Genomic DNA, 13,948 nt, shown 5'->3' with positions numbered 1-13,948 from the left:
ACTGTACTCCAGTCTCCTCTGTCCAGGGGATTCACTGGAATCGGTTGCCATGCCCTCCTCCAGGGGATCTTTCCAACCCAAGGACTAAACTCATGTCTCTCGTATCTCTTCCATTGGCAGGTGGGTTCTTTACCACTCATGCCACCTGGGAAGCTCATTTAAAGCCTGAGATGGAATGAAGTTGGTAAGGGAAGGAATGTGGACAAGAAGATACCCAAGCATCTCCAAGACTGAGAGGATGGGGTGCCACGTTCGGTGTGTGCCTTCGCCAAGGACCTGAGAGATTGAAACTAACGAGAAGTCGTGGTATCATTGTCTCTTCAGCTGGTCTCAAAGTGCTGACCCAAAGCCTGTAAGACAGCCCAAACCTGTGTTTGGTCAAACCAGACAGTATTTTTCAAAAAGTCTGAATGAATCACCAACATGGAAAAATTGAAGAATTTCAAGAGAAAGCCTAGGAAAAAAATGGTTCACCAAAAAGTTCAGAGCTTTACTTCTCTTGACCAATTTGAAGATCTGGGAGCACAGGTTTATTCTTGCCCAGGAACTCTCAGCCAGAGCTGAGAACAGTTGCCCTGGAGACAGGTCACAGTCCCCACATTGTGCCATGGTCCCCACCACTTCCTACTGCCTCCCACCAACCCCATTTTGCTCACTTATGTTTCCCACCAAACCCCTGTGGGCCCTTGAATCTGTAACCTTTAACTGAGTCTCTGGAAGTTCTCCACTTATTCCTACCTCCTGGCCCCCAGATTCCTGTTCTCAGAGAAGAGGCATCTTGAACCTGCTCTATCTGTGGCCCCGGAATCTGAGGGGAGATCACAGCCCCGGGGTAGCCCACAACTGACCTTCGATGGTTTGGAGCATAGCTTTGTCACTGAGGACCTGTGTGAAACATTTTGTATGAGAAATGGGGAGCTTTTTTCCCTTGGCTGTAAATGGGTTAGATCAGGGCCAAGTCTAGGTTCATGTTATGGACTAAACTCCCCTGGAGGCCTCTAGAAAATGAAAAGAGGCAAAGAGAAGGCAAGAGGAAGGCTTTCCTTTGCATCCCAGGCTCCTGGTGGGGCCTTCCCCAGGGCCGCAGGTCTGTTCTGGGCACACCAAGGGCTAGAAGGACCACAGCAGGGAAAACAGCAAAGCAAATGTTTTTCTGAAGTGCTGTCCTCAAGGCCCAGAGGAATTTTAAACAGCTCTGGGTTGGTGTACTTGGCATAATTTGCCGCATTAAATACAAAACAGATTTCAGCGACTGCAGCTACAGAGCCCGTGATGGATCCTGGGCTTGGAACATCGAAGGGAGCACAAATTGTCATTCAGCTTGTGTTGAATAAACAAGGAACCCTCCTGACCCCCCCACAGGAGACTGAGAGGTAGAGGAGTCACAGCACCGCAGCCACAAGTCTCTTGGCTTCTCTATGCCTCAACTTTCTCATCTCTGAAACGGGAGAGCAGTTGCAGCTGATAATCAAGAATTACAATGGCCTTCCAGTAGTCATGTGTGGATGTGAGAGTTGGACCATAAGGAAGGCTCAGTGCCAAAGATTGATGCTTTTGAACTGTGGTGTTAGAGAAGACTCTTGAGAATCCCTTGGACTGCAAGGAGATCCAACCAGTCAATCCTAAAGGAAATCAGTCCTGAGTATTCACTGGGAGAACTGATGGTGAAGCTGAAACTCTAGTACTTTGGCCACCTGATGTGAGGAGCTAACTCATTGGAAAAGATCCTGATGGTGGGAAAGATTGAAGGCAGGAGGAGAAGGGGACGACAGAGGATGAGATGGTTGGATGGCATCAGTGACTCAATGGACATGAGTTTGAGCAAGCCCTGGGAGATGGTGAAGGACAGGGAAGCCTGGCGTGCTGCAGTCCATGGCAGCTTGAAGAGCTGGACACGACTGAATGACTGAACAACAACAACAAGGAAACTCTTTGGGGAGGATTCCCACCTTATCCCATGAAATGGTGTGAATGGTGTTTAGGGGCAATTTGGCACCAGATTGCGTGAGCCTGAGTGCTGCCTCCATCATGAAGGGCTGTGTGGCCCTGGTAATTTGACCAAGTAATTTGACCTTTCTGTGTTTTTGTTTCTACATCTGTAAGTTAGGGATGTAGATATAAAGTAATAGTCTCACTTTATAATCAGTGGGATGCTCCTAGTCCTGCCTTAGAGATTGGTAATGAGGATGAATAACAGTGATAAGCGTGTGAATACCATCTGTGTCCAGGCTCTGTTCTAAGTGCTCTGCACAGTTGATGTGGCTAAAATCTGCTGAGCTCTCAGAACAGCCCTGGCACTTCAGATGCACTTAGTACTTGTGAGGCACTGCACTGGGTTGAATGATGTCCTCTCAAAATTCCTGTCAGCTAGGAACCTCAGAATATGACCTCATTTGGAAATAGGGCTTTTGTAGATGTAGTTAAAGGGAGATCACACTGGACTTCAAGGCGATCAAACCAGTCAATCCTAAAGGAAATCAGCTCTGAATATTCATTGGCAGGGCTGATGCCAAAGCTGAAAGTCCAATACTTTAGCCAAATGATATGAAGAGCTGACTCACTGAAAAAGACCCTGATGCTGGGAAAGATTGAAGGCAAAAGGAGAAGGCAACGGCAGAGGGTGAGATGGTTAGATACCATCACTAACTCAATGGACATGAATTTGAGCAAACTCCAGGAGATAACGGAGGACAGAGGAGCTGGCATGAAGCAGTCCATGGGGTTACAAAGAATGGGACAAGACTTAGCCACTGAACAACAACACCACACTGAATTAGGGTGGGCCTTAAATCCAATGCCTGGTGTCCTTATAAGAAGGTCCTGTGAAGACACAGAGACACAGAGGGATATGGCCAGGTGAAGATGGAGGCAGAGATTGGAATGATGAGGCCACAACTTAAGGACACCTGGAGCCACTAGAACCTGAAAGAGACAAGTAGTTTCCCCTGGAAACTGGAAGAAGCATGGCCCTGCTGATCCCTTGATTCCTCAGCCTCCAGAACTGAGAGGGTAAATTTCATTTGCTTTAAACCTCCCTAATGTGTATACAGCAGCCCTAAGGAACTAATAGAGCAGGGTTATCACTGCATGGGTAAAGGGAGGGGTAGAAATCAGAGACAAACTAGAAGTGGAATAGGGGTAAACATTAGTAAATGATGTATAATTAACCGGGCGTTTACAAACTAAAAACAAACAAACTTGGCAGGGAAGGAGGAAGGGAATTGCTGTATTTCGAGTGTCCCTGAAGCACCAGGCATGTTACTAGATGTGGTTTTATGCCTGTTAAATGTGAAAGTGTTGGTCACTCAGTTGTGTCTGACCCTTTGTGACCCCATGGACTATAGCCCGCTAGGCTCCTCTGTCCACGGAATCGTCCAGGCAAGAATACTGAAGTGGGCTGCCATACTTCCACTGCCCTGCACTACCCTTCTGCTCTGCTAGAGTGCAGCTCCACAAAGACCAGGCCAGACTTGAATTCTGGTGCTCAGGTCCCAGTGCCTGGCACAGAGTAGGCCCTCTCTTAATACTGGCTGATGAATGAATGAACAAATGCCTTGAGTTCTTAATAGTTCTTAATAGCACTGATGTTCAAGGTATCTGATTCCCCCCTCCCCCCCGCCACTCCTTTCTGAATTTGATTCTCAGACTCCAGTCTCAGGGTTATACCCCCAGGAGAGAGCAAAGGGATTCGTCCTGAATGGAAGCACGTCTCCAGAGTTGCAGCTGCTGCTTTGATCTTTCTTCACGAGGAAATTGACCTAAAGGAGTGAAGGTGACTGCAGCCTCCACCTGCTGCCCCTTTGGGACCTGCAGCAGCATCCATCTCACAGCCACACCCCTTCCTTCCAGCCAATGGCTGCTCAGAGATGTGAGGTCCAGGGCTGGCCATTCCTGCCCTAGGATTCATATACAGATTTCTGGAGGGGAAAAAAAAAACATGACATCAGTGGCATTTCATTAATCCATGGTAAATGTTTACTTTGAGCCAGTGAAGTTTTGAATATAAACAATTAAAAGAAGGTGTTCTGAGACATGCTTTCTTCGCTGCTGAAGTGAATTTATTTCTGATTGATTTCTGGAGTCTATTTGGAATTTACAGTTTTGAAAGGAACTCTCACGCAAAGAGCTAAATAGTGGCAAATGGTGGCACATCTGTCTCGTGGTCTCAGGTAACTAATTAGTTAGTTACACAGAGGGGAAAAGGAGGGTTGTTTTTTCTTAGGTCTGAACAAAATCTAGTTAACCTGGCAGTCCAAGTTATAACACATTTGTGGTGGATTCCAGTGTGTTAAAATCTGTTCTCCACCTATGTGAGTCAATATTATTTTTTAAATTCCTTTTCTATAGCAGTTAACAACTGTGTTAAAACATTGAAATATGAAACATGTATCGGCAATGGTCCTTAAAAACAAAAAGCAGCTTTAAAATCACTAGGTGAGATTTTCTAGGGTCCTGCCCAGCTCAGACAAGCTCGTGCAAATGGAGACTGTTATTTATTGCCACGATAATGGAGCTTCACCAATCACTCTCACACTCGGTGTCTCTAACAAGTAAGCATCTCGCCCACGACTGATTCTGGCTGGGCTCAGCAGGGCGATTCTTATGAGCTCGGTTGGCGTCTCTTTCATTTCTGGTAGTTGGTGGCAGGTTGGCTGATCTGGAGGGGCCTCAACTGGGACAGTCAGGGGCCTGGGGTACCCCACATGTCTCCTCCTTCAGCAGGCCAGCCCTGGCAGGCTCTCACAACCACAGCAGAGGAGTGAGAACAGAAGGGAAACACATCTGCACCTTCTCAAATTTGTGCACGCATCACGTTCCCTCACACCCTTTTGGCTAAAGCACGTCCAGGGGATGAATAAAGAGACACAGGCAGATCTCAGGGGTTCTGGGGGTTCAGTCCCAGACCACTGCAATAAAGCAAATATCACAATAAAATGAGTCATTTGAATGTTTTGGCTTTCCAGTGCACATAAAAGTTATGTTTATACTATACTGTAATCTTTTATGTATGCAATAACATGTCTAAAGACGATTTTTCTTTGTTTTTGTTCAGTTGCTAAGTCCATTACAACGCTTTGCAGTCCCATGGACTGCAGCATGCCAGGCTCCCCTGTCCTTCACTATGTCCTGGAGTTTGCTCAGATTCATGTCTATTGAGTTGGTGATGTTATCTAGCCATCTCACCCTCCGCTGCCCCCTTCTCCATTTGCTTTTAATCTTTCCCAGTATCAGAGTATTTTCCAATGAGATTCAGCTCTTTGCATCAGATGGCCAAAGTATTGGAGCTTTAATTTAAAAATACTTTATTGCTAAAAAATGATAACCTTCATCTGAGCTATAGCAAGTCATAATCTTTTTTTAATATTTATGTATTTATTTGACTACACCTTGTCTTAGCTGCAGCACATGGGCCTTCTAGTTTGAGCATATGAACTCTTGAGTTGTGGCATGTGGGATCTAGTTTCCTGACCAGGGATCAAACCTGGGCCCCCTGCATTGGAAGCACAGAGTCTTAGCTACTAGACCACCAGAGAAGTCCTAACAAGTCGTAATCTTTTTGCTGAAGAGGGTTTGAAATATTGCAAGAATTACCAAAACATGGCACAGAGACACAAAGTGAGCAAACACTGTTGGAAAAATGGTTCCAATAGACTTGCTCAACACAGGGTTGTCACAGACCTTCAATTTGTAAAAATTCAGTATCTGTGAAGCACAATAAAACAAGATGTGCCTGTAGCCCCTTTCAGCAAAAGGGACTGCAAAGTGTCCCAGCAAAGGAGATGGGAAGGGCTGTAAGTCAGGGCCATTGGTACAACCCTCTACCATGAGCCCTTTTCTAAGTCCTGCCGTGGCTCATCAGAGGAGGAAACTTCAACCAACTCTGCAGGGTCTTAGGGGGTCAAGATGAAAGGAGCTTTTTCTCTTCTCTCTCTTCTATAGGTCAGTACTCCTTGGCAGCTCCTCTGTAGCATATGCCTAGTGATAACCCAACACCCATCAGGCCCAAGACTAATGTATGGGATTTTCATAGTCAAATGAAGCAGATGCCACCGTCTCTCTCTCTCTCTGTGGCTCTTGCTTTCTGAGGATGCCCATTCTAGGGCATAGTGAATTCATCATGCACCTCATGTCTGCAGAAGGAAGATCCCCTGGGTCTCCCCACCCTGTAAAAGTGAGGTCCCCATACTCCAGCTTCCCAGCCTGTGACTCAGTGGGTAAGACAGCTTCAAGTCTAAGCTCTTGCCTTCTGGCCCCATTTCTCAGGGGACCCTGCTTGTCCTTCAGTCACCAAGTCCACACCTCAAGTAGGAATTGACCCAGTTCCATGTGTATCTCCATTCTGATGGACAGAAGGGTAGCTGATAGGCCTCCTCTAATTAGTACTAACCCCATGAGTGTTGTTTCCAAGGCAAACCATTCAACATCACAGTAATCCAGGTCTTTGCCCCAACTATTAATGTCAAAGAAGCTGATGTTGAATGGTTCCATGAAGACCTACCTACAAGACTTTCCAGAACTAACACACACACAGACACAAACAGTCTCCTTTTCATCTTAGGGGATGGGAATGCAAAAGGAGGAAGTTAAGAGATACCTGGAGTCACAGGCAGGTTTAGCCTTGGAGTACAAAATGAAGCAGGGCAAAGGTTAATAGTTTTGCCAAAAAGAACACACGGGTCATAACAAACACCCTCTTCCAACAACACAAGAGACAACTCTACACATGGACATCACCAGATGGTAAATACTGAAGTCAGATTGATTGCATTCTTTGCAGCCAAAGATGGAGAAGCTCTATACAGTCAGTAAAAACAAGACCGGGAGCTGACTATGGCTCAGATCATGACCTCCTTATTGCAAAATTCAGACTTAACTTGAAGAAAGTAGGGAAACCACTAAACCATTCATGTATGACCTAAACCAAATCCCTTATGACTATACAGTGGAGGTGACAAATAGATTCAAGGGATTATATTTGGCGAACAGTGCCTGAAAACTATGGGCAGATGTCCGTAACATTGTACAAGAGGCAGTGACAAAACAATCTCAAAGAAAGAGAAATGCGAGAAGGCAAAGTAGTTGTCTGAGGAGGCCTTACAAATATCTGAGAAAAGAAGAGAAGCAAAAGGCAAGGGAGAACAGGAGAGACACACCCAACTGAATGCACAGTTCCAGAGAACAGCAAGGAGAGATGAGAAAGCCTTCCTCAGTGATCAAAGAAACTGAGGAAATCAACAGAATGGGAAAGATAAGAGATCTCTTCTAGAAAACTGGAGCTATCAAGGGAACATTTCATGCAAAGATGAGCATGATAAAGGACAGAAATGGTATGGACCTAACAGAAGCAGAAGATATTAAGAGGTGGCAAGCATATACAGAAGAACTATACAAAAAACGGTCTTAATGACTCAAATAACCACGATGGTGTGGTCACTCACCTAGAGCCAGGCATAATGGAGTGTGAAGTCAAGTCGGCCTTAGGAAGCATTACTGTGAATAAAACTAGTGGAGATGATGGAATTGCAGCTGAGCTATTTAAAAACCTAAAAGATAATGTGTTAAAGTGCCGCACTCAATATGTCAGCAAATTTGAAAAACTCAACAGTGGCTACAGGACTGGAAAAGGTCAGTTTTTATTCCTATCCCAAAGAAAGGCAATGCCAAAGAATGCTCAAAGTACCATACAGTTGCATTCATTTCACACGCTAGCAAGATCCTCCAAGCTAGGCTTCTGTAGCAGGTAAACAGAGAACTTCCAGATGTTCAGGCTGGATATAGAAAAGGCAGAGGAACCAGAGATCAAATTGCCAACATTCATTGGATCATAGAAAAAGCAAGGGAATTCCAAGAAAATATTTACTTCTGCTTCATTGACGACGCTAAAGCCTTTGACTGTGTGGATTACAACAAACTGCATAAAATTCTTAAAGAGGTAGAAATACCAGACTACCTTACATGTCTCCTGAGAAACCTGTATGCAGGTCAAGAAGCAACAGTTAAAACCAGGCATGGAACAATGAACTAGCTCCAAATTGGGAAAGGAGTATGACAAGGGCTGCATACTGTCACCCTGTTTATTTAACTTCTATGCAGAGTACATCATGAGAAATGCCAGACTGGATGAATCACAAGCTGGAATGAAGACTGCCAGGAGAAATATCAGCAAACTCAGATATGCAGACGATACCACTATAATGGCAGAAAGAGAAGAGAAACTTGATGAGGGTGAAAGAAGAGAATGAAAAAACTGACTTAAAACTCAACATTCAAAAAATTAAGATCATGGCATCTGGCCCCATCACTTCATGGCAAATAGATGGTGGGAAAGTGGAAGAGTTTCTTTTTTGGGGCTCCAAAATTACTGCAGACCATGACTGCAGTCATGAAATTAAAAGACACTTGCTCCTTGGAAGAAAAACTATGACAAAGCTAGACAGTATGTTCAAAAGCAGAGACATCACTTCGCCAACAAAGGTCAATATAGTCAAAGCCATGGTTTTTCCAGTAGTCATGGACAGATGTGAGAATTGGACCATAAAGAAGGCTGAGTGCCAAAGAACTGATGCTGTCGAACTGTGGTGCTGGAGAAGCCTCTTGAGATTCCCTTGGACAGCAAGGAGACCAAACCAGTCAATCCTAAAGGAAAGCAGCCCTAAATCTTCACTGGAAGGACTGATGCTGAATCTCCAATACTTTGGCCACCTGATGTGAAGAGCTGACCCAATGGAAAAGACCCTGATGCTGGGAAAGATTAAGGGCAGGAGGAGAAGTGGGTGGCAGAGGATGAGCTGGTTGGATGGCATCACTGACTCAATGGACATGAGTTTGAGCAAACTCTTGGAGGTGGTGAAGAACAGGGAAGCCTGGCATGCTGCAGTCCAGGGGGTCGCAAAGAGTTGGACACAACTGAGCGGCTGAACAGCAACAGCAACATGACTGTCAGTGAGAAGGAAGCATGGGCACATTCAAGATCCGTTTCTCAGATGTTCCTGAAGCGGTCAGTGAGGGAAACACCCACCTCTCTGAGCCATGCTTCCTTGCAACCTATGATGATGGCTGTGTGTTCATGAGTCCTGGCTGAGCTCTGTATGAGGCATTCAAGAACCCCAGGCCATGTTCCCTCCAGCCTCTGAGTTTGTCTGGGGAAGAGCAGGGCTGGCGGAGCCATGGGAAACGCTGGGACGGAGCCATTTTTGGCATCAGACATGATCATCTTCTCTTAACAAGGCCATAACACAATAGAAGGGCAGAAGGAACACTAGACAGGGCCTGGAATTCCTCCAGAGCTCTTGGTGTCATTTTAAGGCTAGGATTAAAAAAAAAAAAGTGAAGAAATCCCTTGGGATGACCACGTGGACTCTGGCAATGGTGGTGGCTATGCAATATGGTTCTTTACATTTTCCATCTCTCTGGATGTCTGGCTCAGTGTTGATTATTTAAAAACTAAAGTGTCTCATTAGGATATTCGTTAGAGCAATCCTCAGAAACAGGAGCGGGAAGGGGACAGGAAGCAGACTGTTGGGGCAGGAGGGTTTAATGGACTTATGTATATTATACTTCTTCTTTACATTAAAGAGGACTTGAGACATTGTAAGGGGATACATTTAATGCAATAAGAAAGGGGGGAAATGAGGACATTTGGGTGCAATAGGAAAGTAAGGTGGAGCCAAGCTAAGTTTGGTCTGCAGAGGGTGGCGGAGGTGGTGAGCATTTACACAGCTGAACTTCTAGGGCGACTGTGTTTCCTTGTGGCCAAAGCAAAGAGGCAAACACAATCAGGTGCAAGATGCACAGGGTGGATAAGATACAGGACACTGGCTCACACAATGGCTTTGCTACTCCTGGTACAGATAACTGAGAAAAAATTTTTCCCATAGATTTTCAAAAAGGGGTCTCACCAGCTTAGCTCAGTGGAGCTGGGACATCAAGCCTGTCCTGCCTTTGCCTGGAGAGGGCTGAAGTGGGGAAGGACAACCAGGGCACAGAGAGTAAGGGGGCAGGCGGGGGTTATCATCACCCAGACCCTAGACCAGGCCCTGCCTAAGGGTCACCCTGGCTTGCTGCCTGTTTCTTCGAATTGACAACTTTCTCAACCACCAAGGATGAGGGACTAGGTCAGGGAGCCTTGGGGGGCCCCTAGAGCCTTCCAGGTGTGGTGGGGGGAGGGGTGGGGGAGAGGTGGGGGAGGGGGGGAGGAAAGGAGGGAGGGGTAGGGGGTTGGGGGGTAGGAATGTGGGTCTCCTGAATCCCATTCTGGGCCCAGACAAACTCCAACCTGGGCCCTGTGAGGTCTGAAGTTCTCTTTTATAAGATCAGGAAAGTTGGCTCTGAGATGAGCAGAGCCAAGTATTTACAGAATACTTGGTGTCCAGGAAGGCAGACCGTGAAAGTCATTACCAACACCTCACTTCTCCTTGGGGTGTTTACATAGCCCTCCCTTCCCAACCCTGCCTTCCCAGCCTCCAGAGATCTCAGGGCCACGTGACTGATACTGGCCAATGGAGCGAGAGAGGAAGTGGCCACGCCTTCCACCACGGCTCTTCCCCAGGTAGGACCTTTCCCATGCTTTCTTGTTCTTTCTCAGCCCCTACACTGGACAGCAGCAGTTGAGGATGCAGAGACGTCAAGTCACGGCGTGAAAGGGCTGCTTGGAGAGCCATCAGGCCTCTGACAGACTGCGGCTTTAAGATTGAGGATTAGTCTTTTACTCTGGCAGATCCAGTGGGATCTAAGGCAGAGAGAGAGTGAATCGCAGGGCCCCCTTGCTGTGGGTCTAGATGGGAGAGTTTCACCTGGGCTCGGGAGCCTGTCTGCTTCTGTTTGAGTCTCAGCTCTGCCACCTGCTAGTCCATAACCTTGGGCAAAGAATGTGCTCTCAGTATCTCCACCTGCAAGTGAGGTTAATAATAGTACCTGCTGTGTAGGAGGCAGTGGGGATTTTAGGAGAATCCCCTGGTGGCTCAGCTGGTAAAAAATCCACCTGCAGTGTGGGAGACCTGGGTTCAGTCCCTGGATTGGGAAGATCCCCTGGAGAAGGGAATAGGCTGCCCAGTCCAGTATTCTGGCCTGGAGAATTCCATGGACTGTATAGTCCATGGGGTCCCAAAGAGTGGGACATGGGTGGTCGACTTTCACTTGCAAGGTAAACAGCTAGTGCCGCGTGTTTATTCTATCACCTATATAGTGTCTGTTCCAATGCCTGACAGTGGGAAGGCTGCATACCTGTTAGCTCCCTCCCGCCACCCCAACACCCCGCTTCTCCAGCCTCCCCTACCTTACTTCACCTCATTCGGTGATGAGTCAAAGATCAGCCATAAGTACAGCGCATCCAAGGGGGTGTTACATGCTCAGTGCCCAGCAGCAGGCTCGGAGAGGGGACTTCACTGTGAACGGACCCTGGGCTTGGAGAGGTGGGCCTGCCTGGGTTCATATCCAGGCAACACCAACTTTCTGTGTGACCTTGGGCCAGTCACATAGCCTCTCTGTGTCAAGTTGTCTGTGGAACCAGGACCTGGGCATGGACAATGCCTCTCTTCAGGTGCTCCGTAGCACCCTGTGACCAATGGCAGGTCTGTGAAGGTGCTTTGGGAGCCCTGGGCGCCCGTTGGCTTCATGGCCTGCAGGGAGCCCATCTAGGGAGATGCAAAGTCATGCCTGACACCCTAGGGTGAGACTGGACTCGGTCTCTGGGTGGGCCTGCAGCTGCCCTTGTGGCTCTGATAGGGGAGAGGGAGGAACCTTAATTTCTGGGAGTTGGTCCCCAGCACCTGCATCTTCTCCAGCTTTGTAGGGGCCAGGGTTGAGATGCCCCTTGTATTCTGCTTTATCCACAAGTATTACAGTCTGCTTTTCTCATGTCATTACAAATTCATTACAAAGATAAATATTTAATGACTGCTTAGCATTTCATTGACTAGATGACCCTACTTTTGTTTAACCAGTCCCCTGTGGTTGGATGTTTATGTTATTTCCAACCCTCTGACATCAACAACACCAGGATACATACTTTGATCCCTAATCTTTATACAAATATCTAATTATTTCCACAAGATAGATTCCTAGGAGTAGAATTCCCGAATCAAAATGATCTAAGACTCTTCGTGCAGATGGTCAAATTGCTTTCTAGAAATGAGCCTTTTTTGTAAGGAAGCGGAAATGAGCCATTAGCTCCAGAGAGGGGCTGGGACTGGCCTGTGGTCACCAAGCTGAGAGGGCAAGAACTCAGCAAGGCTGACCCTCCTGCCAGTGCTCATCTGCCACTGGCCTCTGGTGTGGATCCAGAGGCTTGAATTTTTCTGGACCGGGGTTCTGACAGCACCTGAGGTGGGGTGGGGTGTGGCCAGGGTAGAATGGAGGGGGAAACAGCAGGACTTCATGTTGTGGGCATTACAGACTCCAGGGGGTCATCTCAGCCAGTTGTCATCAGCATTTGCTTTGGCTTCAGAACCAGAGGTGTGTGTGTGTGTGTGTGTGTGTGTGTGTGTGTGTGTTTGTAGATCAGTTCATTCATTGAAAAGAGAAGTAAATGTGCATATTTGGACAGAAGATCATCCCGTGTTATCTGTAACAGAGATGGATTAGAAATCACTTCCACATGTCGCTCTAGTCGTGGAGGTGGGGCCAGGGCCCCCACTCCCCTGCCTGGAATGGCCCCTGCCTCTGACCTCCAAAACTGGCCTGGAACCCCGCCCTGAGCATCCCCCAGGGCGAGGGTCAAGAGGCTCGGAGCCGAGGGCATGGATGCCCACACCAGCCTGGGCGTGTCCTGGTTCAGGCTGCTGCCTTTCCCTTCCCCATTCAAACAGTCCAGAGACAAACAACCCAGCCTTAATTGACGGTCCCGTTAGCATGACAGCAGTGAGGACATCCCTCCTGTGCAGCGTCTACGCAGGGCCGCACGGCCGTCCCCTCCCGTTGGAGAGGCGTCACCAGGGTCGGCTGGAGGAGTGTCCCATTGGGGCCACCCTCCAGGCGTTGTTCTGAGCACGCAAACTAAACAATCCCCCTGGCAGTTTGTGGGTTTAGGGAGAGACGAAAAACAACCCAAGTCATTTGTGCGGAAAAAAACAGGACATGATCGAGTCCCAAAGGCAGTATTTTATTTGCAGTGTTTCCTTCAAGTTGCAGGCCCCGGCAGGCAGGAGTAATATATTAGCTCCGTTGGTTTAACTGGACAGCAGCATGAGCTTGTAATAAGGATGTGGTAATACACCACGAGAATCTGTAGGCTCATAAAACTTGACCTTATAAATCTCCGTGTGGATCAATTCCATACAGCAGCCACTCCCCGCGGTGGAAGTCCCAGACTTATAAAGTGGCCGTTGATAACAGAGCAGTTTATCCCCACCCCACCTCCTTCCTTTTAAACTCCTCAAGGCCGACTAATCAGGGCACGTTCATAATTTCCTCTTTCAACATGAATGCTACATTAAAACACGTAAGACCCAAACTGTTCTCTAGGATCAGGGAGTGGGACCCTGAGAGGTTAAACAAGCTCATTAACAATTAGGATAGAATGTCCCCAAGCAACTTCCTCTCTCCTCCCCCACTAGAGCTCAATCTCTTTGGAAGGTGGGGGGCAGGGGAGAGTCTGTATGACCCTCTTACTCTAAATCAGGCGTTGGCAAACTTTTTCTGTACAGGTCCATGCATGCGTGCTAAGTCACTTTAGCCGTGTCAGACTTTAACGCAAAAAAGCAAAATGGCTGTCTGGGGAGGCCTTACAAATAGCTGTCAAAAGAAGAGGCGAAAAGCAAAGGAGAAAAGGAAAGATATAAGCATCTGAATGCAGAGTTCCAAAGAATAGTAAGGAGATAAGAAAGCCTTCTTCAGCAATCAGTGCAAAGAAATAGAGGAAAACAACAGAATGGGAAAGACCAGAGATCTCTTCAAGAAAATTAGAGACACCAAGGGAACATTTCATGCAAAGATGGGCTTGATAAAGGAC

This window comes from Ovis canadensis, chromosome 6, assembly GCF_042477335.2.
Source record: "Ovis canadensis isolate MfBH-ARS-UI-01 breed Bighorn chromosome 6, ARS-UI_OviCan_v2, whole genome shotgun sequence".
Classification (NCBI taxonomy): Eukaryota; Metazoa; Chordata; class Mammalia; order Artiodactyla; family Bovidae; genus Ovis; species Ovis canadensis.
Note: the sequence above shows the minus strand (reverse complement) of the source record.